Below are 27,981 nucleotides of genomic sequence, written 5' to 3' on the forward strand. Positions count from 1 at the left end.
CATAGAAATTCTTGCTGTTTGTTTTTATATTTCTTGCCAATTTACTTTCATAATCAATTTTCTCCCTCTTTATTAGCTTTTTAGTCATCCGCTGTTGATTCCTAAAATATTCCAAATCCTCTGGCCTACTACTAGTTTTCGCTGCTTTGTATGCCTTAGTTTTTGATTTGATACTCTCCTTGACCGCCTTTGTTAACCATGGGTGGTTCATCCTTCTCAAGTCCTTCTTTTTGACTTGGGATAAGTTTTTTGCTGAGCTTTATCAAATATCTGCTTAAAAGTCTGTCACTCTCGTCTACTGACCTTCCCCTTAGTCTCTTTTCCCAGCCCATTTTAGACAACTCTTTCTTCATACTGTAATTACCCATTATTTAGGTTGAGGACATTGGTTTGAGACCTGTGTTGCCCGCCCTCAAATTGAATTTGACGTTCTACCATGTTATGATCGCTAGCCGCTAGGGGATCCTTAACTACAAGATGTTTTATTAATCTTACCCCATTACACATTATTAGATCTAAAATAGCCTGTTCTGGGGTAGGTTCTGCAATGTATTGCTCTAAGAAACAATTCCTGATGCACTCTAGAAATTCGTCTTCCATGTTACCCCTGTGAATCTGATTTGTCAAGTCAATATGCAGATTAAAATCACCCATAACAATTGTAGCTCCCTTCTTACACGCCTCCATAATTTCCTGATTTATACTTTGTCCTACAGTGAGGCAACCCTTCGGGGGCCTATAGACGACTCCCACCTATGACCTCTTTCCCTTGCTATTCCTTATTTCCATCTAATCTGATTCCACATCATGATCTATTGCACCTATATCACTACTCACCACCTCACTGATACCTTCCTTTATTAACAAAGCTGCCCCACCTCCTTTTCCTTTTGCCTATTTTTCTGTGACATTGAATACACTTGAATATTGAGTTCCCAGTCTTGGTCACCCTACAACTTTGTCTCTGTAATAGCTATCAAGTCATATTCATTTATTTCTATTTGTGCCTTCAACTCATCTAACTTGTTACAAGTGCTGCGTGCATTCAGATAAAGATCCTTAAGCTTTGACTTTTTACCATTATTACTCATTCTGGTTCTAATTTCTACTGCACTCTTCTGCTCATATTTTCTGCCCCCTCCTGTTACACTTTGATTATTGTTCACCTCTTCACTACGCTGTACCTCTGCTCTCTCGTTTCTTTTTGAATTTTTAAGCTTCCCTTCAATTGAACCCTCATATGCACATAAACATTTTTTTAAAATTTCACGAGAGGAAGGAGAATGTGTTAATTGTATTAATTATGCTTAGCCGTACGCAGACAGTGGGCATTAATTGGGATTCACTTGTGTTCCTATAAATAGACACAGACTGAAACTGTGCCTGTTGCATTAGGAAGTGTATGCTTGTAATGTGTGACTCCGTAAATAAATGCTGGTTATAGTGTGCAAATATTGGTTCCAGTCCTATTCTTGACCAAATGGCTTTCTTGAATACTAGTGTTAATAAGTACCTTAGTAGAAATGACATTAAATTTGTATGATGGAGAGAGGGATCTGGTGAAAATAATATATGCCAGGAAATAAAAGAAATATTTGGTGAGAGTAAGAATCAGACTAAGGGAAGGGATAAGTGTAGCATATATGGTCATCACTGATGGACCTAATAATGGAAAATGACCCAAAAGAGAGAAACAAGTAGGTACTAGGCATCGTGACGTCATTATGTTGACAATAATAATTGAGAAAGTCTTGCGTAATACAAAGACCAAAGTAATAGATTAAAAATACCTAATTTAGTGGGGTGAGAATGGATCAAGGAAAGGTGAACTGAAATTCTTTTTTAAACAGCCAAAGAGGTCTGCACTGGAGTGCTGCTTTGGGTGCATGAATGCTTAAGTCGGAGTTTGGTGAGTGAGGGAGTTTTAAGAGTTAATTTTAAGTTAATATAAGGGTTCATTTATATCTAAAGTCGAGTCTTTTCCTTAATTTAGCAATGAATGAAAAGTTGCTCTTTGAGTTGGGAGAAGTTGAGTTTTATTCCAGGTTTAAAACATGGGTTTACAGGCTCTGAGCTGCAGCTAGTTAATTAGATAACTTGCTTAAACTGGTTTTCAGAAGCTTGACTCAGGGAGCATAAAAATAGGCCTTCTTCAGTGCTGCTTGTATTTTATATTCCCTTTCTTTGTCAAGGAGACCAAATCTGCAAACAATGCTCCAGGTGTGGTCCCACCAAGACCGTGTACACTTACATGCTTGCTTTCTGTGACTGGTGTGCAAGGACACCCAGGTCCCTTTGTACATCAACATTTCCCAATCTAACACCATTTAAATAATACTGTCATTCTGTTTTTCCTACCAAAGTGGATAACTTCACAGTTAACCATGTTATAAAGCATCTGCCATATATTTGCACACTCACTCAACTTGCCTAACTCACCTTGAAGCCTCTTTACATCCTCCTCACCACTCACATTCCCACCTAGTATTATGTCATCAGCAAACTTAGAAATACTACATTTGGTTTCCTCATCCAAATCATTGATATATATATTGTGAATAGCTGGGGCCCAAGCACTGATCCCTGTGGTACCCCACTAGTCACAGCTGCCACTGTGAAAAAACCCTACATACAATCCCTATTCTGTTTCCTGTTTACTAACCAATTCTCAATCCATGCCAATATATTACCCATAATCCCATGTGATTTAATTTTTCACACTAACCTCCTATGTAGTACTTTAACAAAAGTTTTCTGATAATCCAAATACATCACAACTACTGCTTCTCCCTTTTCTATTCTACTAGTTACATCCTCAAAAAACTCCAGGTTTGTCAAACATGATTCCTCTTTCATAAATCCATGCTGACTTTGTTTAATCCTGTAGATATTTTCTAAGTCCTGTTATCACAGCCCTTATAATAGACTCCAAATTATACCGACTACTGATGTTAGGCTAATCAGTCTGTAATTCCCTGTTTTCTCCCTCCCTCCTTTTGAAAGTAATGGAGTTACATTTGCTACCCTCCAGTCTGCTGAGATTGTTCCAGAATCTATAGAATGTTGGAAAGTGACAACCAATGCATCCACTATTTTCATGGCCACCTCCTTTAGTACTCTAGGATATAAATTACCAGACCCTGGGGATTTATCAGCCTTCAGTCCCATTAATTTCTCCAGCAATATTTTTTTATTAATACTAATTTCCTTTAATTCCTCATTCTCACTAAACCCTTAGTTCCTGAGTATTTCTGGGAAGCTATTTGTGACTTCTTCCATGAAGACAGAACTAAAGTAACTGTTTAATTGCTCTGCCATTTCCTTATTCTCCATTATAAGTTCTCCCGTTTTGGACAGTGAGGGACCTACATTTATCTTCACTAATCGTTTTCTTTTTACATACTTATGGAAGCTTTTACAGTCCGCTTTTATGTTCCTGTAAGTTTACTCTCATTCTATTTTTCCCATTTTGATCAATCTCTTTGTCCTCCTTTGCTGAATTCTAAACTGTTCCCAATCCTTGGGCTTGTAACTTTTTCTAGCAACTTTATATGACTTCTCTTTGGATCTAACTCTATTGTTAATTTCTTTTGTTAGCCATGGCTGGGCCACTTTTCCTGTTGTGTTTTTGCACCAGAAAGGAATGTAAAACTGTTGCAATGCCTGCATTCATTCCTTAAATATTAGCCATTGCCTTTCCACCGTGATGCCTTTTTGATGACGTTCCCCAATCCAACATTGCCCTCATACCTTCATAATTTCCTTTGTTTAGATTTAGGACCTTAGTTTCAGATTGGATTCTATAATGTTATGGTCACTCTTCACTAAAGGTGAACAACAAGATTTTTAATTAACCCCTCCTCATTGCACAATACCAAATCTTGGAGAGCCTGTTCCCTAGTTGGTTCCTCAGTGTATTGGCCTAAAAATCGTCTCATATACTCTCCAGGAATTAATCTGCCATGCTATTATTGCTAATTTGGTTTGCCCAGTCTATATGTATATTAAGGTCACTCATAATTACTGTAGCATCCTTGTTATATGTATCCCCAATTTCCAGTTTAATGCCACTACTGTTTGGAGGCCTGTAGACAATTCCCACTAATGTTTTACACACCTTGATGCTCTTTAGCTCCACCCAGACTGATTCTACATCTAGATTTTCTGAGCCAATATCCTTTCCCACTCTTGCACTAATGATATCCTTTACTAAGATTGCCACACCACCTCCTTTTCTTTCTTGCCTGTCCTTCATAAATATTGAATATCCTTGGGCATCCAGTTCCCAACCTTGGTCACCCTGCAGCCATGCCTTTGTAATCACAATCATATTGTATCTGTTTACATCTATTTGCGCAGTTAATTTGTCCACCTTATTGTGAATGCTCCGTGCATTCAGATACAAGCCTTCAGGCTTGTCTTTTTAACAATTTTACACTTTTCTTTTGTATAATGGCCCTATTTGCTGCTAGCCCTTGTTTCCTCTGCCTTCCACTTATGCTTTTTATTATTCTGTCTTTCATTTCTATCTTTGTTTCCCTCACTTTGTGTCTCCCTTTTCAGGTTCCCATCCCCCTGCCAATCTAGTTTAAACCCTCCCCCACAGTACTAGCACAGTACCTGCACGTGAGGATATAGGTCCTTGTCCTGCTGGGGTGTAATCCATTCAGCTTGTACTGGTCCCATGTTCCCCAGAATCTAATGCCTCAGGAATCTAAATCGCTCACTCTGACAACATCTCTCCAGCCACACATTCATCTATTCTATTCTCCTATTCCTGATCTTGCTAGCACATGGCACCGGGAGTAAACAAGATTTTCCAGTTGTTGGGCGGGTGGGCCCGGGACGGCCACGAAATGGACTGCCGCCCACGATTTCATGCTGGTGGGCCAATTAAGGCCTGCCGAGCATGAAACACAGCTCTGCACTGGACGGGAAGGGCTGAGTGGGAGCAGCGGCCTGTTGGCTGCCAGGTCCAATAACAACCTGGCAGCCAGTTTAAGAGCGGCCCAGGCAGCCCCTTGAAGGCTGCCACAGAGGATATCCCTGAATTGACACTATGGACCCGAGTGCAGCTGGACACAGCAGGCGGGAGGGTAGGTCGAGTGAGCACTTGACCCCCCCCTTCTCTGATGAGTGCCTCAACATCCTCCTGGAGGGCGTGGCTGCCTGGAGGGGCACCTTTGATCCCAGGATAGGAGGAGGAGGCCACCGCACCTCACCAAGAGGGCATGGAAGGAGGTGTCAGCGCTGGTCAGCAGCCGTGACATGGTGCGGCGCACATGGGTGCAGAGCTGGAAGAGCTTCAATGACCTGCTGCATTCAGGAAGGGTGTGTACCATGTTGGCATGGACTAGTGTGCTCATGTGTTAAGATCTGGCAGTTCCACCCATGGACCTCAGGGGTGCTAGAGTCTGAGTGCCAAGTGTCAATCACACCGGAGCTGGCCAAGGGGGTGAACCCTGGCTACTTGGATTGACTGCCTTGCAGCTTGAGGGCTACCACTCGGATGTGCCCTGCAAAGTGTTCCTCAGCTGGGGTTGGCCGGGCTGCAATGGTGCTACAGGTAGAGAATGGACTAATCAATGCTCTTCAGTTGTTTCAGGAGAAGATGGCCCAATACAATGTAGAAAGGTTGCAGACTGGCAGAGGCTCCTGTAGCCTTCTATCCTCTAGAGATATGAGAAAGACAGCTTGGAGCTCAAGAGCCTGCATGCCCCAAGTGCATCTGGGCATGGAGAGGTGGGGGTGCCAGATGAAGGTAAGAGTGCAGTGCACAGAGGTGAGAATTTCGGGTTAGGGAACCATTCTAGTGTGGTCTCCTCATTAATGGGAACCTGGAACCTGGAGTCCCCATTAATCATTGGAAGACGAGGGCACCATGATGCAGATCTCTGTTGTCTCAACAGGGTGCCTGGCATGCCAAGTGACAGAGTGATGACTTTAATTAATGACATGTCCTTGTTCTCCCTTTTAGGTTCGCCAGAGGCGTTCGCTCTCTGGACCCCGAAGGGCCACCCCTGACACCGGAGGACAACCAGGCATCATTTGCACCATTTGCATCGCTCTCTGAAGCAGGCACCAATGCAAATACCAGCACATTGGTGAGCATTAGAGCAGCGGCTAGTACCTCGGTGCACAATTCTGAAGGCACTTCACATTCGCTTGAGGTGCAGGTGGAGGCAGACAGTGCCCAGGGCTGCAGTCGGAGGACTGCTGGGGACCAGGACGATGCTGAGTCAAAGGCTGATGATGAGCCTCTGGGGTCATCCATTAGATGGCAGATGCTGGATGTCTAAGGAGATGTGTGGGAGGATCTGGTGGCGATCCATGAGGGTATGTGTGCCATGGTCTCCGTGATTGAGGAGTCTATGCACTGTGTTGACCGTCATGGCCAAGAGCACTGCCTCCTCCATGGAGAGTGGTGGCTCTCATGGAGAGGCAGCTCCAGGGACAGAATGAGGAGTTCCTGGGGTTGCACTCGGACCTGCAAGCCCTCACACAGCCACTGACCTCAGGTGGTCAGTGTCAGTATGGGAGATGGATGAGGCACCCAGCATCCCAGCTAGGTGCCCGTCCATCAGTGGTGTGCAGGGAGGTCCAGAGCAACCTCCCGTTGGTGCACAAGCTGCCTGTTGTCTCTGCGGGCTCCTCTCCAGGCACTCTGATGATGGCAGCAGCTCCCTCGCCCCTCTGCAAGTGACCATGGCACCTGATGAGGCTGTGGTGACTGGGGAGATGCCAGCTGTGGCACTGGCCGCTCCCTCCCAGGCGGGACCAGCACAAGCTCCACTGGCCAGAGGACGACCACCAAGGTTATCAAGGTGAACAAGACAGCAGAGGCAGCAGGCTGTCTCCAATGCCGGTGCCAGTAATGGGGAGCACCTAGACATAGCAGTCGCAAACATAAGTTAAAGGCATCATGAGCACAAGAGGGACAGGTCGTGAGTGATTTTATGTTCATTTTTGTTTACTTTATGTATACTGGTTTGGTGTTGAAGACCAGAAAAGACTTTGTTAAGACTATTGAACTGTCAGAATGACATAAATTGTGTTTTTGTCATCATGGTCTGAGTATGCTTCATCTTTTTATTTCATTGGTGCGGAGAGTGCCAGTATATAATGCTGTACGTAGATGGCTCTGAACTTTATTGCATAGGCACTGAGCGTCCTTTGTGTTCAAATGAAAGGGTCATTTCAGACATCTGGGATGGAGGCAGCAGCCATGGCATATGGTTGAAGCTGATCTTTGGTAGCCTAGCTGAAGGAGTGTTGGATCAAGGTATCCCTGGTGTCCCTGTCTCCCTGGGGGTTACAGAGGTCTGCCTCCATGCCCTTAGCATTCTCCTCACCATGCTCCTCCCCTGACACATTAGTGGACTCATCACCTGTGGCCTGTGGAGCTCCCTATTCCTCCAGTGGGTTCCCCCCTTGCCAGTGCCAGATTGTGGAGAGCGCAGAATGCAACCACTATCAGTGACATACGCTGGGAGATATTGTAGTGCACCCCCTGAACAGTCCAGCCATCGGAAGCACATCTTGAAAAGACCTGTGCTCCTCTCTACCACCATCCTTGTGAAGGCATGACTCGTATTGTAATGCTGCTCTGCCTTTGTTCTTGAATGGCGGAGAGGTGTCATGAGCCACCTCTTCAATGGATAGCCTTTGTCACCCAGCAGCCATCCATCCAATCGAACTGGAACATTGAACTCAGCACCTTTGAGTGTCTCAGGGTGAATTTGTCATGGGAACTGCCAAGGTACCTTGCACAGACTTGCAGAATCTGCATCCCATGTTCACACACTATCTGCATGTTCATGGAGTGGAATCTCTTCCTGTTGATGAAGCACCTGGCTGACCCGCTGATGCCTTGATGGCCACATGTGTGCAGTTGATTGCACCCTGGACGTGGGGAAAGCCAGCGATCGCTGCAAAGCCTCTGGCTTGCTCAGCCTGGCTGACTTCGTCCGTACAGTAAAGAATAAAGGTCAATACCTGCCTGAACAGAGCTTGTGCCACCAGCTTGATGCAATTGTGGACAGCTGATTTGGAGACTCCACACAAATCCCCCACTGATCCCTGGAAAGAGCCAGAGGCATAGAGGTTGAGAGCCGCTGTGACCTTCAGAGACACTGGCATGGAGTGTCCACCCACACAGTCGGAACTGACCTCAGGCTCAATCATCTGGCAAATGGAGGTCACGGTCTGCTTTGAGAAGTGGAGCCTTCTTTGGCATTGCACCTCAAACATATTGAGGTAGCTGCATTGCTGCCTGTAACCCTGGCGGCAGGATAGTGGCCCCTTCTGCCTTGGACTACCTGCTGGCCCTGCACCCCTTGTGCCTGCGCCTCTCCTCCCACAGGTCCCTTCCCTGGAAGCTGCATAGGGATACCTGATCTCTTCTCCCTTCTGCCCCTTCCTTCCTCTTCAGAGGAGGTGCTTCCAGTGGAGAGCACAATTCCCCATTACCAGGGTAAGGGAAGGCTGTCTGATACCTGGAATGGTCCACACTGTCTAACTCCTCTGGGGGCCTGGCAGACAGCAATGAGTCCTGAAATGAAGCCCCCAACAGAGATGAAGCTACCAAGTGCCAATAAGCAACCAGCTGCAAACTATCTCCAAAACTCCTCACTATTCACACTGGCAAAGCTGCTGACATTTTTTATTCCACCCTTGAAAACGGTTTGTGAAAATGTCGGCTGGCCGTCTGCCTGTTTTGCCCATACGACAAGCAGAAAGTCACACGGGCAAGGAAAAATCAGTCAATTGCACTGTTAAGGGCCTTAAGTGGCCACTTAATTAATGGCAGTCACCACTCCGGCACCCGCGTGTACCTGCTGGGTGAAATATCACTCGAGTGTGCGATGATATTGGGACGCCCGCCCGACATCATCACATGCAATTTTACACCCCACGAGACGTAAAATTCTGCCCCTGAAATTACTACATTTGAGGTCCTGCTTGTTAATTTATTTCCTGACTCCCTATATTCTGCTTGCAGGACCTCATCCCCCTATGTCATCGATACCGATATGGACAATGGCCTCTGGCTGTTCACCCCCTCTCTTCAGAACATCCTGCAGCTGCTCAGTGACATCCTTGACCTTGGCAAGGTAACATACCATCCTGGTGTCATGTCTGGAGCCACAGAAACACCTATCTGTTCCCCTTATAACAGAATCCCCTATCAATGTTGCTCTCCCACTCTTTTTTCTCCCCCCATGGGCAGCTGACGCACTCGTGGTGGCACGGACCCGGCTCTTGCAGCATTCCCTTGAGAAACCATCTCCCCTAGCAGTATCCAAAACAGAAAATCTGTTAGAGGGGGAGATGGATCCAGGGGACTCCTGCACTACCTGTCTAATATTGTCATTGCTTTTCTGCTTGTGCACTCTTCACCTGTAGTGTGACCACCTCACATGCTATGCACAAAGATCTCAGTCTGTAGATGCTCCACAGTGACTCCAGCCACATTTCCAGCTCCAAAGTGCAGATTTCGAGCAGCTGCAGCTGGAGACACATACTGCACATGTCCAGGTCACCCTGGATACTGGAAGTGTAGAGATGGAGATGGAAAGGAAGATGTGCGTGCACAACAGATGTCAGATTGAAAATACAATGGAGAAACAGGCTGAATATAGGAAGAGCAGAGAGCAAGTGAAAAAAACTAATAAGAAAAGCCAGGAAAGAGCATGAAAAGAGACTGGCAGCTAATATAAAAAGGAATATCCAATGTCTTCCATGAGCATATAAATAATAAAAGGGTGATAAGTGAAAGAGTAGGGCCAATTAGGGATAAAAAAAGTGGACTTGTACGTGGAGGCAAGAGAACTAGTAAAGATATTAAATGAATACATTACATCAGTTTTTACAAAGGAAGAAGATGCTACCCAGGCCAAGGTGAGAGAGGAGGCATTTTTTTTAATGCATTAAGGGCCAGCATTTATTACTCATCACTAGTTGCCCTTCAGAAGGTGGTAGTGAGCTGCCTTCTTGAACTGCTGCAGTCCATGTGGTGTAGGTACACCCACAGTGCTGTTAGGATGGAAGTTCCAGGAATTTGACCCAGCAACAGTGAAGGGACAGCGATATTGGAGTGATAATGGAGAATTGATAACAGGAAATAGGGAAGTGGAAGATAATTTAAACCAATATTTTGCATGGTCTTCATGATGGAGGACACTATAAATATCCCAAAGATATTAGATAAGCAAGGAGCTAATGGGAGGAAACATCTTGTAAAAGTCTCTACCAGGAGGGACAAAGTATTTGATGAACTAATAGGACTAAAGGCAGACAAGTCACCAGGACCTGATGGCTAACATCCAAGGGTTTTAAAGGAAGTGGCTGCAGCGATAGTGGAGGCACTGGTCGAAATATTCCAGAACTCACTGGATTCCAGGAGGGCCCCAGTGGATTGGAAAACCACTAATGTGGCACCCCTGTTCAAGTAGGGAGGGAGACAAAAAGCAGGAAACTATAGGCCAGTCGGCCTAATATCTGTCATTGGGAAAATACCATTATTAAGGAAGAAATAGCAGGACATTTAGAAAAGCTTAACCCAATCAAACAGAGTCAACATGGTTTTGTGAAGTGAAAATCACATTTGAAAAATTTGCTAGAGTCCTTTGAGGATATAACAAGTAGAGTTGGTAAAGGGGAACCAGTAGACGTAGTGTATTTGGATTTCCAGAAGGCATTGGATAAGGTGCCACACAAAAGGTTATTAAACGATAGGAGTAGCTCATGGTATGGTGGTGTAATGTATTAGCATGGATTGAGGGTTAGTTAACACACAGAAGACAGACAGTCGGGATTAATGGGTCTTTTTCAGGATCGAAAGATGTAACAAGTGGGGTGCCACAAGGACTAGTCCCAGGGCCTCAATTATTTATTATCTATATTAATGGCTAGGAGGAGGGACCAGAGTGTAATGTATCCAAATTTGCTGACAATACAAAATTAGCAAGGGGATATAGATAGGTTGAGTGAAGGCCATTAAATAATCAATTAAATTATATTTTTTGCTGCCTGTCCAAGCTTATGGTTGGCGGGCAGGCAAAAATGCCAAGCAGCCTTTGCATTTTTTGGAAACCTCATCAATGGGTGGGATGAGTTTTCCAAAAGCAAATAATAAAATAAAAGGTTTAAAATTTAATTAATAACATGCCCCTGTTCATGTGACAGTCAGATGAGCGGACATGTTTCATTATATTTTTATTTAAAAAATTTTTTTTTATGAACTGCTTACTGGCATGCATGGGTGAAGTTCACGCTCGGCCCGATCACCCTCCTCCCCCCACCCTGCACGGGTAGCACTCAGCACTGCCACTCATGTTTCACGCTGGGTAGGCCTTAATTGGCCTGCCAGCATGAAATCGCGGTGCAGTGCTGATTGCAGTCATCTTTCCGACTGCCTTCGCCCACCCCCCAGCCGAGCCTGCCCACCAAGGGCAAAATTCTCCCCAAAATAATTGGCAAAAGGAGTAAAAGAGAGATGAGGAAAAATATTTTCACCCAGAGGGTTGTTGGAGTCTGGAACAAACTTCCTGAGAGTGTGGTGGAGTCAGGTTCAATCGAGGTATTGGATTGCTATCTGAAAAGAAAAAATGTGCAAGGTTATGGGAATAAGGCAGGGCAGTGCGACTAGGTGGAATGTTCTTTCAAAGAGCCAGTGCAAACTGAATGGCCTCCTTCTGCACTGTAAAGATTCTGTGATTCTGTGAAAAAGAACAGACCAATGGAGTACAGGATAAAATATATTCTGCCAAAAAACAAGAACAAACTTGTTGACAATGAAACACCATGGGCGGAATCGTCCCAGATTTGCACTAAACATTTTAGTCGCCAGCCACAATAGTGGCTTTTCACACCATATTGTCCTAAACCCGCTGCATTAATTATGCATTCCCGAGAAGCATGCCATTTAGATGGCGTGCAGGCTCTTATTCGCCCGCCACGCCACCATCTCGCCACCTCATCACACCAGGCACCATACTTAAAGTGTAGCCATACCTTCACCTCTCAGTGCTTCCAGCCCACAACCGCTGCAAAGAAGACATGGCCCTGAAAGACAAGAAGACTGCAGCTCTCAGCTCCAATGACGCCTCCCTCGAGTGCCTTTTGGACAAAGTGGAGGCTCACTTTACCCTACTCTGGCTGCAGGATGGGCAGCATCATCAGCACTCTGGCTTGTGAGGCAGTGGCAGCGGTGGTCAGCGCCAAAGCCCTGCAAAAGAGGACAGCCACGCAGTGCCACAAGAGGATGAACGATCTCTTCCATTAAGGTAAGTCACTTTTCTCATCACTCTCAACTCACACTCACAAAACCATCACACATCCACAGGGCCCTCACTCATTGCCAATTCAAGGGACATCACCATTCATTCTCTCACACACACCTTCATTGTCCTCATCCCATTCATGGGACCATTCACCACCCACACATGCCAGGCATACTTACCGTCTGGCCTGGCAGGCACTCTGTATCCATCTCTATTCAAGCTGGCACACGATAAGAAGGAGAGGTCACCAACTGGCAGAGGAATGCTTGAAATCAAGGTCCTCATGGACAAAGCCATCCAGCCGGCCGGTGAGGATCCGAACCATTTCTGCACTGACGGTGAGGTTGGTGCTGCTCTACCAAGTGAGCATCCAGCAGTGCAACATCTATCAAACAACCATGCTGCGAGTGTTTCGCAGGCCACTGCCAAGTACTAATTATCTCTCCTTGCTTTCATAGGTACATCTGTCAACCAACCAACAGAGTCCACAACCCAGGTCCTCCACTCAAGCTCAAAAGACACTTCTAGAGAGGAATCTGAAGGCACCATCCTTGAAACCCTGTCACAGTGCTCACCCACACTGTCCACCAGTGCAGAGACACACACCTTGGTGGGACTTAGCTTTAGAGTAGCCTCGGGATCACAATCTGGTGAGCACATCACACCTTCTGATTCACAGCATACGGTGGCAGGGACTTCCCAGGTGTCCAGCACTCAGAGGACTGCTAGAGGCCAGAAATTTGCTGAGTCCAAATCAGATGATGAGCCTCTGGACTCGGTCATGACACAGTTGCTGCAGCTGCAAAGGCAAGCTCGGGAACATCAGGAAGACATGTCCGATGCACTCCTCAGATTGCAAGGCATGATGGAGGAGGCTGTCCACCTTCAGACTGATATGATAGCACCGGCATGCCAATGCACAGAGGTCAACACTGGTAGGATGGCGGCCGCCATAGAGACCTTGGTCCAGGACATCGCTCCTGCATTGAGGTCAGAGTTGGCCTCCAACAGTGTGTATGTGAGAGGGGTGCAGGGCAGCCTGATCTCACTCCAGATATACCTTCTCCTCAAGGAGTCAGCCAGGGGCCTTTGAGTACCCATAGAGAGGAGAATCAGCAGGTACACCCATTCCCCTCACCCTGACAGGCCATCCATCCAGGTGACTCCGGGAGTGTCTGGCCCATCTGAATCCCCTCTTCCTGTGACCTCAGCAGCTCCAGCTCCACAGGCCGAGGAGCGGGATCCCAAAAGCAGGCCAGGGCCCTCCAGGTTTCCACCATCCAGCGGATGCCTGCCAAAGTCATCACAGATAGGGCGTAGCAATCAGCAGGCTCTCTACACCTCCGCTCTGAATGTCTGGGGAGCACCAAGAAGGTATAGTTGCACAGCCTGGGCACAGGTGTTAATCATTTGTACCTAATGTTCACTATTGTCAATAAACTCCCAAGAATGTCTCCCTGCCTGTGGCTTCATTTTCTGATGAGCAGTATTCGTGTCACTCAGATGTGAGCCTTTCTGCACATTCCCTGGATGTATTACTGATACCTGCACCTCGATGGTGCTGGTCATTGCCTCCAGAATGTCATGGGCAGGCGTCACAGAGTTTTCATGGTCTCTTTGTGTGCTCTCAGCACTTTTAAGGAGGGGCTGGCCCCCATCTCTTCAGCATCTATGACCAGTGGCTCAGTGCTCCTGAAGGGGGCAGGTGCTGAAGGTAGACAAAGGATCAGATGCTTTTAAAGTTTCATGGCTACATCCCTATGATAAGACCCTGATCATGGAGCGCAAGCAAGCTGCTCTGAGAGACAGGAGTCAAACATTCCATAGAGGTTATGTGAAGATCTATGGACTGTCCTCACTGCATGTCGTTATTATCCTCCTGCAATTGAGCAGCTATTAAGGCCTCCACTGCATCTCCGTGACAGGAGCAGTTGCACAGAGGGTATGTGCACTACCATAAGCCAGACTGGAGTCAAACATTCATAGATGCAATGTGAGGATCTTATGTTGTCTCCTCACTGCATGTCATCATCATCTTCCACAAATCTAGCAGCTATGAGGGCCTCCTGTGCGCATCTGCCTCGTCTGGCTAGTGCGAAGGCCTCATTGCCTTCATCATCGTTTCCGAGGACCTCCTCACCCTCTTCACTGTCGAAATACTCCTCATGAGAGGGGCCCTCCAGCTCCTTCATCTCCTCCTCAGCCAGTTCCTCTTCCCGTTGCAGCACCAGATTGTAAAGGGTGTAGCAGGCGCCAATGATGCGTGAAACCTTCTGCAGACTGTATTGCAGGGCTCCACCAGACTGGTCCAGACACCAGAACCTCATTTTCAGCATCCTGATGGTTTGCTCCACCAAGTTGCAAGTTGCAGCATGAGCCTCATTATACATTTGCTGTGCTGCAGTCTGAGGTCACCATACGGGTGTCATCAGCCAAATCCTCTGCAGGTAGCCCTTGTCCCCGAGGAGCCAACCCTGCAGCCTCTCTGGACCCTGGAAGATGTCAGGGATCTATGACCAGCTGAGAATGTAGGAGTTGTGCACATTCTCTGGAAACCGTGTGCAGACCTGCAGGATGTGCTTGTGGTGGTTGCACAGCAGCTGCACATTCAGCGAATGGAATCCATTGGGGTTGACATAGTTGACTGCATGTTGCCATGGAGATCTGAGTGCCGCGTGAGTGCAATCAATGGCACCCTGCACCCGTGGGAAACCTGAGATCTGGGTAAATCCAACCATTCTTGCATCCTGACTCTCCTGATCCCAGGCAAAATGCACAAAGTTGTATGCCCTCATGAAGATAGTATCTGTGACCTCATGGAATTATTTGTGGGTGGAGGTTTGTGAAATTGCACAGAGGTTAATTGTGAAGCCCTGAAAGGAGCAACTGTCACTTTCACAGCTATTGGCAGTGGATGTCTTCCATGTCTGTGTGGCACCAAATTCTGCGGTAGCTGGCAAATGTGATTGGCCAGTTCCCTGGACATGTGCAGTCTTTGGTGACACTAGTTCTCAATCATGTACAGGAATTAAAGGCAGCATCTCTAGACCCTGGGTCTAACTAGGCACCAAACAGAGACGGCTTGCTGAGGCTCTTCGGCAGCATGTGCGGGAACCCCAGCCACCCCGTCTTCCAGAGGGTGTTGCTCCTCCCTCTGCGCAGCCAAGCACCTCAGTCACTCTGTCCTCCATTGTCTTCATTCTCTGTACACCATGAGGCATACAGCTAGTTCAACAGGCTCCATGATCCTGATGTACTCCACCTGCAGGATAAAAGAGAGAGATGCGTGGGTTAGCATGGATGTACTAAAAACCCCTCTTGGTTAATTCTGAAGGCCCCTTAACGCATTGCAGAGAGTGCTGGCCACCAATTGGATGGCCAGAGATTAGTGCTCTGCATGGCTGCCCAAAACCCCACCCACTTTCATGCCACTCAATCTGACCAATTTGCAGCAGCTTTGCCCACTGGACTGCATGCTGTGCTCTCAGATCAGGCACAGGCATTCTCCTAACCTACACTACAAGGCTGCACTGTTAGCTTGAACCATGGGGGAGACTGGTTCAAACCGGGATGATGACATTGCAAGAGGCTGTGAGCACATCCACCTGTGACTATTCCACGGCCAAATTTAGCAAGAAGATTGTACAATGTGTGCCATTGCCCAGCTGTCCTGCAGTCCACTAAAATGCTCATTAGTTTGCAGTCTGTGCCCAAGGGCTGAAAAGCTCTGGAGCATTTGGTGGCACTTTTAGGCTTCTGCTTGGCTTGAGTGGGCAGATAAGCTGGAGGCCCAACTCCAAGCATGTCAATGTGGCTACGCCTGAACTGTCTCAGCTGCAGAGGGATGGTCACCTTATACAACATGTCCCTAATGCATGGCCGCTTCCTTCGCCCACCACCCCCACCCCGCACGTGCTTGTGCGCTACCTTCAGCCGCAGGGCAGCCTTTGCCCCACCTCCAAAGTCACCTGAACTGCAGGACAGCCTTTGCCAAACCACCACCCCCCAAGTTCCCTCAACTGCAGAGCAGCCTTTGCTGCCCCACCAATGTGCCTCAACCTTAAAGTTCAACAGATGCCCCTCGCTAGTGCTCGACACTTTGTATTCATCTCTGAGTTCCCGTCAAAGTGCAGCCTGCTAATTGCGTGCCTTTTATCTGCTGTTATGAAACTGCCAATGATTGCATGCCGATGTGGGCGGTCGATCCAGTGGTGGGGGCTGAGTCTGGCGGGCTAGCCTAATAAGGATATGCTGATATATTGCAATAAGGCTTCTGATGCCCGATGGTGGGAAACGTGGCCTGCTATCGACAGGATGAGCAGACGATCGCAAATTTGTTTCACGACACTGTGAAACCGATTTTTGGCCCTCTTGCCATATTGACCACTCACACCACCACGTCACTCATGACGCGAGCGGGCATGGAAAATTCCACTGCATGAATGGATAGAGATAAGGCTAAAATCGAAACTAAAGAAGAAAGCATACATCAAGTGGTGTGTAACAGTTTGCTCAGGGAGTCTAAGTTGCTGTGGAAACATACATTTTTATATACATGTTGTAGTTTGACACTTTGGATAGCGAAGGTAGAGGCTCCAACTTTCTTCCCATCACATGACTGACTAAGAATCTCTCTCACTCTTATAACCTGCTTGTGTCTTGGAAGGATTTTCAGGTTTAAAAATCAAGCTGTTTGGCCACATTTTAAACGTATCTTTGTTAGCCAACAAATCCTGGGGTAGGACTCAAATCTGGAGCTTTTGTCTCAGGGGTAAGGATGCAACCCGCAACACCACAAGACCATATATACACACACATATATAAATTTATTCGAAAAGTGAATAGTACCAGAAGGTTGGCACAGAGCTAATATGTTTTTTATTTATTTACAAAGAGAGATAGAATAAATCCAGGGGATTATTGATCAGTTATTTTAATGTCAGCGGTAGGAAAGTTAATTGAACCCTTACTCAAAGATATAATAGAAAATCATTTAGGAATAGAATGTATATAAGTACAATAAAAAGCACTGGTTTCATGCTTGACCAACCTTAATAAATTTTTTGAAGTTGCAGGAAATATAGACATCAGTAATGTTCTAGACTTAATACATTTGGATTTTCAAAAACCTTCGACTGGTGCCATATAGGCTCATATCTATTGTGTGAAGTTTGGACAAAAACGGGATGGATAGCAAGCTAATTATAGAACATAAAACAGAGAGTAAAGGTGAAGGGTAGATTCTCAGACAGAAAAGGAGGAAAATAGTATTCCACAAAGATCGGTGCCTTGACAACTGTTGTTCAAAATCTGCAGATCCCTGGGATCAGAAATACAATTTCACCTCTGCTTCAAGAGGCCTAACAGCTTTGCCCCAAATAATTTTAGCTTTAAAAATAGACCTCTGAAGGCACCTCCATGTTGAGGTGCCCTCAAGATCCCAACCTGCCTCAGTAGAACCCACCCCTCCCGGTGGGGCTGCTGAGGCTCCAGAGTTACTGGCCCTGTGATTGCTGCCAGCAGCACTATAAGAGCCTGCCCATCATCCTTAATAGGATGGTGAAAGTGGAGGTGGCCAATTAGGAGGCTGCTTCAGGGAAGATTCTGCTTTGGGTGGACTTCGGGTAAATCTGGGATAAGGAGCCCCCCATCCACCATTGTTCCTGACATTGGGGTCCAGAAGAAAAGGGAAAATCCAGCCCTTTCCATTTCCATTTGTGGGGTAGAACAAATTAGGAACTGTAAATATAAAATAATCTGCAATAAGTCCCGTAAGGAATTCAGGAATTTGCACATAGATTGGTGAGAATATGGAACTTGCTGCCACAAGCAGCAGTTAAGGAGAATAGCATAGATGTATATAAGGAAAAGCTAGATAAGCACATAGGGGAGAACAAATAGGAGGATGGACTGATAAGATTAGATGACGAATAGGCATGTGTGGAACATGGACCACTTGTGCTGTTTCAATGAACTCACTTACCCATACTAAAAAAAGGGTAGGTTAATTGTGGGGTTATATTCTTTTTAACCTATCTTGAAATATTCTTATGTGTACTATGAATAGATATCATCTATCACAGATTAAATTGTTGTCATTAAAGTTGCCATTTGTCCACAGATGCTGTGGAAATAAGATACATTATCTGCGACTGTGTACTATCAATCTTCTTCCAGGAGTGTGAGTTATCTAATTGGCAAGCAATCCCAGACACAAGTGTGCTATGAGTTTTCTCATGAGTGGAAGTGCAACAACATTTTCTATGTATCTTTATGCATCTGACATGCCGGGATTTAAATTATTTGGATCATCTCTATTCTAATTTGTCCACTTGTAATATCCAAGCTGTGTGATGTGAGGCCATTGTATTTAATTTTATTGATTTAACTGCAGAAACTCCCATAGACTTTTACTTTGAAAATTTCTTGAGATAGTGTGAAATAAGCCCATTAGTTAGAATTATTTGATCGAGGAGCAATTTTCATCATGCTACTATACCTCACAATCCCCAAAAATAAGATGAATATAAATTGAGGATGAAATCCCTATTTAATAAAAATTGCAGAAATACCCAGGAATGGCAGAATTGTCTTATCGGGGAGATTGAGGAAACTCCCTTTATTCTCTAGAGTTCAGAAGAATGAGAAGTGACCTTATTGAAGCGTACAAAATTCATACAGGGCTTGACAGAGTGGATGCAGGAAGGATGGACAGAATCTTACGTTGATCGGGCAGGCACACGCCCAACCTGAACGCATGTGAAATTGTGTGAAATGATGTTGGGTATGTGTCCCGACGTCCTGGCGCACATGAGCAATATTGAGGTTGGTGGACATGCGCTGGAGCCAGAGCCATGCACACCAACAATTAAAGGGCTAATTAAGGCCAATAAAAAGCCTATTGTCCATGATTTTACATTGTTCGTGAGATTTCATACTCGTCGCACGGGCAAAATTGGCAGCCGGGCAGCCCATTTTTAATGAAAACTCAAGGGAGGGATAAAAAGGGTCTGGAGCATTGTGTGAGTAGTGAGTAGGTTAGGAGGTAGTTTGCTGCTGGTTGCTTAGTGAAATTGACAGCTTTTACTCTGTTTTGAGCTTCAGTGTTTTGCATTACTAGCCTTCATTTCAGAACTCATTGGTGTCTCCATTGGATTTATACTGTGTGGACCCTTCTATTCAACAGACAGTCTTCTGTTTCTTTGGTAATGGGGATTGCCTACTCCACTGATGGTACCACCTCTGAGGAGGAAGAGAGGGGCAGAAGGGAGAGGAGGCCAGTTGTCCGTAGGCAGTGCACAAGGGAGCGATCTGTGGGAGGAGAGATGCTGGAACAGGGCTATCCATTGAATAGGTGGCTTATGACACGTCTCCGGCACCCAAGGACAGAAGCAGGGCAGAGGTATTATAAGAGTCATGCCTCCACAAGGGTGGTGACAGAGAGGACTGTAAGCCTGCTGAAGATAAGATTCAAATGCCTGGACTGTTCAGGGGGCCACTTCAATACCCTCCAGAGTGTGTTAATTAGCCACCTAGAGTGAAATCGTGTTGAAAACACAATCAAGCCCGGGAGCGGATTATACATCCCTTCTGGGCCTGCTGACTTGGCACATACGCCAAGCATGAAATCCAGGCTGATGTTTCCATTGGTTGGGGGCTCTAGAACCAGGGAACCCAGTCTCAGAATAAGAGGTAAGCCATTTAGGACTGAGATGAGGAGGAATTTCTTCAGTCAGAGGGTGGTGATCTTTGGAATTCTCTACCTCAGAGAGCTTTGGAGGTTCAGTCATTGAGCATGTTCAAAGCAGAGGTCAATAGATTTCTAGATACTAATGACATGATCTTGCTGAATGGCAGGGCAGGCTTGAGGGGCAGAATGGCCTACTCCTGCTGCTATGTTCCTAAATAGTATCTTGAGTTTTCTGCCTGCAAGCTGTTAATCTTTTAGATATCTGGAGTGAAGAGTTGTTTAGGAATGTAATCCATCATGTTCCTGCTTTACTCCATATCTCTCTGGATTTCTTCAAACAAGAGGCCTAGCAGCCATGGATAAACATATGAGGGGGAGTGTAAACTCCCAGGCAGTTGGGCGGCAGAACACATGGGTTGATGATTCAAGAGGTGCAGAAGGAGGCCAAGTCCTTGTTTTATGTGAAAAAACAATATTGACGCCCATTAGGGTGGGCAGCACATCAGATCAATTTAATGAGGTGTTAGACCACATTTTAGTGGGAAGACCTGAGATAAATGGAGCAGCTAAGCTGCAAACCATTAACCGATGTTCAGAGGCAGCTTCTCAGCATTTGGAATGGCACAAAACTGGCCTGACAGCTACCAACAGCAGGGTAAGTCTTTGGGGAAGAACAGGATCAATGTTTATTTATTTTCTTTGCTCATGGGGTGTGGACATCACTGGCAAGGCCAGCATTTATTGTCCATTCTTAACTTCTCCTCGAGAAGATAGTGGTTAGCCACTTACTTGAACTGCATCAATCCATGTGATGTAGTCACACCTATAGTGCTTTGAGATATATGATTATTATCACATTGCTGTTTGTGGGTTCTTGCTGTGAGCAATTAGCAGCTGCATTTTCTACATTAAAGCAGTGAACACACTTCCAAAGTACTTCACTGGCTGTCAATGCTTTGCGGTGTCTGGAGGTTGTGAAAGGCACTCTATGAATGTAAGTCTTTTTTCCCCTGAAACAACTGGAGGACAGGACCTCAGCACTGCAGCTGGGACATTCTCAGGGATCATTGCCTTTGCTGTTTACAGGGCACTTGGCTGTTTCTTGATATCTCATACAGTGAATTGAATTGACTGAAGAATGGCTTCTGTGATAGTGGTGACCTTAGGATGAGGCTGAGATCGACTTAATATTTTTGGCTGAAAATTATTAAAATTGATTCAGCCTTGTCTTTTGCACTGAAGTGCTGGACTCTGCCTTCATTGAGGACGGGGATGCTCATGGAGATTAAAAACAAAAAACTGCGGATGCTGGAAATCCAAAACAAAAACAGAATTACCTGGAAAAACTCAGCAGGTCTGGCAGCATTGGCGGAGAAGAAAAGAGTTGATGTTTCAAGTCCTCATGACCCTTCAACAGAACTTTTGTGTTTTCCAGGTAATTCTGTTTTTGTTATGTTCATGGAGTTTTGATCTGATCAATTGTTTATGGGATTGATTAGCTTTGTCTGTAGCATGTTGCTCCTGTTGTTTACAATGCATTTAGTCCTGATGTAAATGAGGGAGCTAAATTCTCTGCTATTTCCTGTCACCTGCTCTTTTGTCATGCTGGTCACATGGTGTCTTGTTCATGCCTGGTGTTCAGTATTGCTATTTTGATCAAGAAGTGCGTTGAAATGTTCTTTGTTTACCATCATGGCCTTTGCAATTGTTCAGGGCAATGGATTACCCAGGAAAAGTGTGATTCCTCCAAAAAAATGCCCTCTTCTACAGGAAGCATGGAGGTTTCCAAGAGTTTTTGCAGCAAAACTCATAGATGTGATCCAATTCCACCAAGCTGTTGAATGTTTTAGAGTATGTAGTGCAACAAAGTGCCATTATGAATATTTATAGAGGTCCTGGAGAAAATATGTCAAGAATAATAAGTGCGCAATCCATGCTTCATTCAGCATCAACATTTGTTATGATCTCAGGAAAGACATGTAACTTTTAAAAAGAAATTCGAACTCTCAGTTATTAACTGAAAGAATTATGCCCCAAGGCTTCAAGTTTTAACCAAAAACTTTCACTGCACAGGAGCTAAACAAAGCAAGTACTATTAATTTAACGTTACATTTTGTGAACACATTTTTTAAGCCCGAAAATCTTAACAAGTCATTCCTCGTTCTACTTCTATTTTCACCTATGTGTTTCCAAGATCTTAAGGGTTCCTTCATTTCTCCTGGGACAAAACTAAGGTTTGCCACCATTCTTAGTAATTCACTTCAATTCTCCTCAGTGTTCCTACTATTCTCCAAGATGTGATTTCTTGGGGTCCTTCTATCAGCAGCCAGCCAAGCGACCCTCCAACTCTCCTTATGCACCTGTTATTATCCTTGGCCAGACTCCCAAGTTTTTGATAACGTCTGGTTAGAGACCAATAACATTTTGCTTAAGGTAGACAAAGTTTGAGATTCAAGGCACTTGCCCAATTAAAAAGCCACAATATTCCATGGGTTTTGACCAAACAAAAATAAACTTCACTAAACAAGGTCAGAAAGATAAAATAGTTTACAATATCTACCTTATACTCCAATACTCAGGGTTACTATGAGGTACACAGGCAAACTGTGGTCAAACACATTACACTGCACAATAAATTTCAGATGTAACCAAAGCAGATTCCACGGATTTCTCAACAACCCACCCAGACATCAATAATACTCTGAGTCAGCCAATCTCACTGAAATTCCGTCTCTCTCATGAGGGATTCCAATCTTCACCTTTGAAGATCTTGCCTTGGAATTCTCTCCAAAAGTCGCTCCAACTCTGACAGCTTCAATGACGGTCTACCTCACAGAGTTTTAATCTTGTCTCCCAATATTCCATTCCCTTAGATTCCCAAGTAATCATTCAAAGCACCAAATTACAGGTACAACTTCAAATCTTCCGCCACACTGAGCAGAACACTACTTTTTCAAAGGGATATCCTTGCCCCAGCGGCCCACAGCATGGATTTACCAACCTTCGGCTGCCTTTAGGGCTTCTCCTGAGCCCTCTTCGATTACCAAGGCTTCTCTTGAGCCCTTATTACTTAAATTCTGCTACCTGCAGCCTTTTCTCTAATTTGGAGCCTGTTTCTCTGTACCATTCTTTTTCCTTAATTTAACTGGGGCTTATTTCTGCCCCCTGTCTCTGCCTCCTGCAGAGACACTAGGCTTTCATGGTGCTCTGCTCCTGGTCACCTGACCTGGCTTTTTGTGCCTTTTTTTCCTCTCTTTATGTGGAGGTGCACTGGGCCTGTCCTGGGTCCAAAGAACTTAAAGATGCAGATCTGCTAAACTGCACTTGTGCAGCCCTCTCCCAGTCTGCGCATGCGCAGGAAGTCTGAAGTTTGTCAGGACTTGTAGTTCCCAACCTCCATGCTCAACATTAAAGTAAATTTGGATTTCATAACATACCTCACTATTGTGGACACCCCCACTCAAACATGGGCCTCAATACTTTCTTTCTCCACTGAAACATGGAGACTTAATGTAAAATTCCAACTGCTGCACAAGATGAAGGTGATCTACAAGAATTTCTGGTCGTATGGTTTCAGATTAGAGAAGACAAAGAGGGAAATACTTGCATAGTAACTTATGCTTTAATTGTCATTCATGCAGGATATGTACAGTTAAAAATTGGTCTCTTCAAAATAGTTGGAAAAAATAGAGTCAGATTTCTCTTCACTCTCCCAGGGTGAAATTTAATAAGAAGAGCATGGATCCTGATGTCAGGACAGGAAGTGGGCGCCACTTCCACTTTGGTAACAGTAGCTGCCACGCATGTAATCACATTGCAAATTTTAAATGTGTGTGGTAGGCATGTCCCCCACATGCAGTCATGCAGAATGGGATCACTCTTAGCAGCTTGTCTACTCATTAGCTGCTGATGTCAGAGTCACAACAAGGTGTAATGGTCACATTCCTTCCCATCATCCTCATCTGAGGAGGTTAACAGCTCCTCATGTCCTTGACTGGCAATTGTTCTCCTCTTTGCAATGTCACATTGTGCAAGACACAGCTGTTGATGACAATCCCGGATATCCTCCGTGGCACATATTGCAAATCTCTGCTGGTCAACGCATTGGAAGTGCATTTTGAGAACCCCAAGGACTGTTCATGCCCTTGTTGAACAGTGCACAGCATCATAATGCTCCTCTGCAGGGCTTTGGGGATGATGCACTGGTCTCCTGAGCCACATTCTGAGGGGATAGCTCTTGTCACCCAGGATCCAACCCTGCACTTGGGCAGGGGCCTCAAATAGCTGTGGCAACTGAGAGTTCCCTTTGCATCATGAGAGCTCCCTGGAAAATAAGCAACACCTGTATAATTTTCTTCTGGTGGTCACAGACAACTTGAACGTTAAGGGAGTGAAACCCCTTCTAATTTGCAAATGCAGGTGGCTGTTCACAGAGAGCCCTAATAGCCAGGTGTGTGCAGTCAATTACACTCTGTATCTGTGGGAACCATATGATGGCCTTGAAGCCAACTGCTCTAGCAGCCTGGCTAACAGCATCTGGTGAGGATCTAATGAATTTCTTGGCCTTTCTGAACAGGGCAATTGTCACCTCCCACATGCATCTATGTGTTGCAGCCTGGGAAATGCCACACATGTCCCCCATGGAGCTCTGAAATAAGCAGCTAGTGTAGAGGTCTAGGGCTACAGTCACCTTGAGGGAAACTGGCATGTGGTTTCCTTCAAATCCACAGGACTGCAGATCTTGTTGTAAAAGTATTCACAGGTCATTAATCGCCTCTCAAGAAAGGCTTAACCATCTCTGACATTGACTCTCAAACATCTGGAGGCAGTTGGTGCATGTTCTTTGTGCTGAAGGTGGCCCTGGTTGGGTTCCTCCTGACCTCTCTCTCCCCTTGGCTAGTGCCGCCTTGTGGCCTATGTTGTCATGCAACCAAGTCCCTCCTCTGACAAATGCTCTCTTCCACTGTCTGAAGTTTCAAAAAGATGGGATACATGAGACCAGAATAGAGAAAGTGAATTGTGTGAAGAAGGCAGGCAATATGAGCACCTCTGCTGACATGGCCTTCATTCCTAGAGCAGCTACTGCTGACCAAGGGCCACATCTAGAACTCCTCCCATCCCACAGTGGCCTCCTCCCACAACAACCTAATCTTCTGTGAGGTAAAACTTTCCTAGCAGCACCTGGCCTCCACCAAGGTGGCAGTTTCTTAGCAGCCATGTTGATGGGCACTAACACTGTGATCCTGCAGCTGAAGATCATCCATCTCCACCCTCCCTTTGTCATCCTCAAGCTTCCTCCCATCTCCCTTAACTCTCCCAACATTACTGTGCTCCTTCACTGAATCATCCTGTTGCATCCAACTATCATGCTTGACCCATAGCCATTGATACTCAACCTTCCATCTCTCACTCTCAACACTCCCTCTCTCACCCTGGACCTTCCTGCTATCATCCTGTTTCCTCCCTCCAGCATCTTTTTCCTGCCTTCACTTTCTCTGTACCCTCCCTCAGAGGCCATTGGCCTGCTGCACCTTCAGCTGGACCTGCCCTGCTTCAAATTCAAGTTCCTTTCCCTGACTGTTGACCTGCCATGTGTGGTGCAGTTACCTCCCTTGGACACACAGGATGAGACCACTGCAATGACAGACCCTGCCATATAGACCAGAGCCTAGCTCCATTCAGACACTTCTTCACACCAACCCACCACCCCCACCCCACCCCCACTCCCAAACATGACATTGCCTCACTGTGCTGTCGTTTGAGGATCCAAGCAGCATACTCTCCACCCACTTCACCCTTTCCGCTATCAGATTGTCCATCTTCTCCTGCTCCCCTTCCCTCTGCCACTGAGTTAAACAAAGACAAAACCTCTTATCCAAAGATTGAACAATCTCACATGGTGCATGCCAATTTTAAGCTATCCGGTAACAGGAGGCACAAGTTTCTTGTTTGCCACTGAATTCATCTTGAAGGTAGAGCTTGATTTGTTATGCTTCCCAATTAATGAATAATCATGGTGGCAAATGGATGGTGGAAAGTTTCCAATGTGTTGGCTAATACGCAGTCCACTTTATCTCATGAGCTTCAACCCAACGAGGTCCCAGATCTCATTACACTCTTTGACTTTACTGCCAATCCAGCTGAAATCTCTGACACCTTTTTTGAGGAGTCAGCACTATTCGTTGATGAAGCTACCGAAGAGCTGAATTCGTCCACTTGTCCCTCTAAACCCACCAATGAAATGCATTGAAATTACTGACTGATCACAGTAAGCTATCCATGGAGAATGGAATGTTTGATTCTAAGTTGGATCAAACTACTGGAGGAAATGCAAAGCTTATTAGTTTGTGTGAAAGTAAGTTGCAGCCCACACTCGAATCTCATCAGCAAGTCATGCTAACACTCAAATCATCTTTCAGTGCAGAAGCAGAGGCCCAAACTACAGAGCTTCTACAGCTGAAAAATCCTATAGAAGGTTTCCATCTAGATCTAGGTCTGGAAGTTTATTCCATCGTTGAAGATGGTGTAATCTTATCTTCTTATACTGACATCATCATCCCATTGCCTGCAGCAGAGCAACCTCACACTGAAACAAGCATGGAAATGTTACCAATACCTATAGAAAGTGCAAGCAGTACCCTGAGAGTAGTACGGAAGTTGTCTTTTCTTCATATCAATGTCTTCAGGATGTTTATCATTCTTCTTCTTGTCTACGAGATTTATTCAGATCACAATACTTCTTTTGTCGTGCAGCAGTGAATTATCCAGCTGTGAAATTCTTCGTTGAAGTTGAAAATGCTTCATCATCTCAGGTCTTTGCCTAGCGTCCAAAGAAGAAGCAGAAGATTTAGAGAGAATGTTGATTTGTTCCCTTCCTTTTCGAGAGAGTGCAATTGTCCGGGTCCTGAAGCTTTGTCTTTTGAATCAGTCTTTCATTGAATGGGTTTCACAACCCTTACGATCAAGTCATCGTAGAGATCACAGCCCAGGTACCAGCGGTCATCAAGAGCTATTATCCTACTCCACCAATGTGTTTGCCTTCCAGAGAAAAGACAAAGGAACGCATACATTCACAATGTGCCCCAAGCCGAGAACATGTTGGAGATTGAAGACTCAGGTGACAATCACTTGGACGGGGGTAAGGATAGGAACTGGATAGAAACTGTAAAACAGTACAGGAAATTTACGGACTAATGAAAACGTAATGTAAATGGTTTAACTAAAGAATAAAACAGTTTGAGACTATACTTGGGGGAGATGTAGGGTAATAGTGAAAGTGAGTCTGGAGAATTGATAATGGAAAACAAGGAAATGGCAGATGAATTGAACAGGTATTTTGCATTAGTCTTCAATATACAGGATACAAATAACATCCCAGAAGCAGCTTAAAATCAGGAAAGGGAGGAAGGAATTCAGGAAAGTTACAATCACCGGAGAAATGGTACTGAGTAAATTGTTGGAGTTGCAGGCTGACAAGTGCCCAGGTGCTGACGGACTTCATCCTACGGTCTTAAAAGAAGTGGCTAGTGAGATAGTTGATGCATTTGTTTTAATTTTCTGAAGCTCCCTAAATTCAGGAAAAGTTCAATTAGATTGGAAGATAGCAATGTAACTCCATTATTCAAAAAGGGGGACAGAAAGCGGGAAACTACAGGCCAGTTAGCTTAATATCTGTTGTAAGGAAAATGTTAGAAGCTATTATTAAAGAAGCTACAGCAGGGTACTTGGATAAGTTCAAGGTAATTGGGCAGAGACAACATGGTTTTGTGAAAGGGAAATCACATTTACCAAACTTATTGGAGTTCTTTGAGAAAGTAACGTGTGCTGTTGATAAAGTGGATGCACTGTACTTAGATTTCCAGAAGGTATTTGATAAAGTTCCACATCAAAAGTTATTGCGGAAAATAAAAGCTCATGGTATGGATAGAAGATTAGCTGGCTATCAAGAAGCAGAGAGTAGACATAAATGCATCTTTTTCAGCTTGGCAAGGTGTAATGAGTGGTGTG

This window comes from Carcharodon carcharias, chromosome 1 (assembly GCF_017639515.1).
Source record: "Carcharodon carcharias isolate sCarCar2 chromosome 1, sCarCar2.pri, whole genome shotgun sequence".
NCBI lineage: Eukaryota > Metazoa > Chordata > Chondrichthyes > Lamniformes > Lamnidae > Carcharodon > Carcharodon carcharias.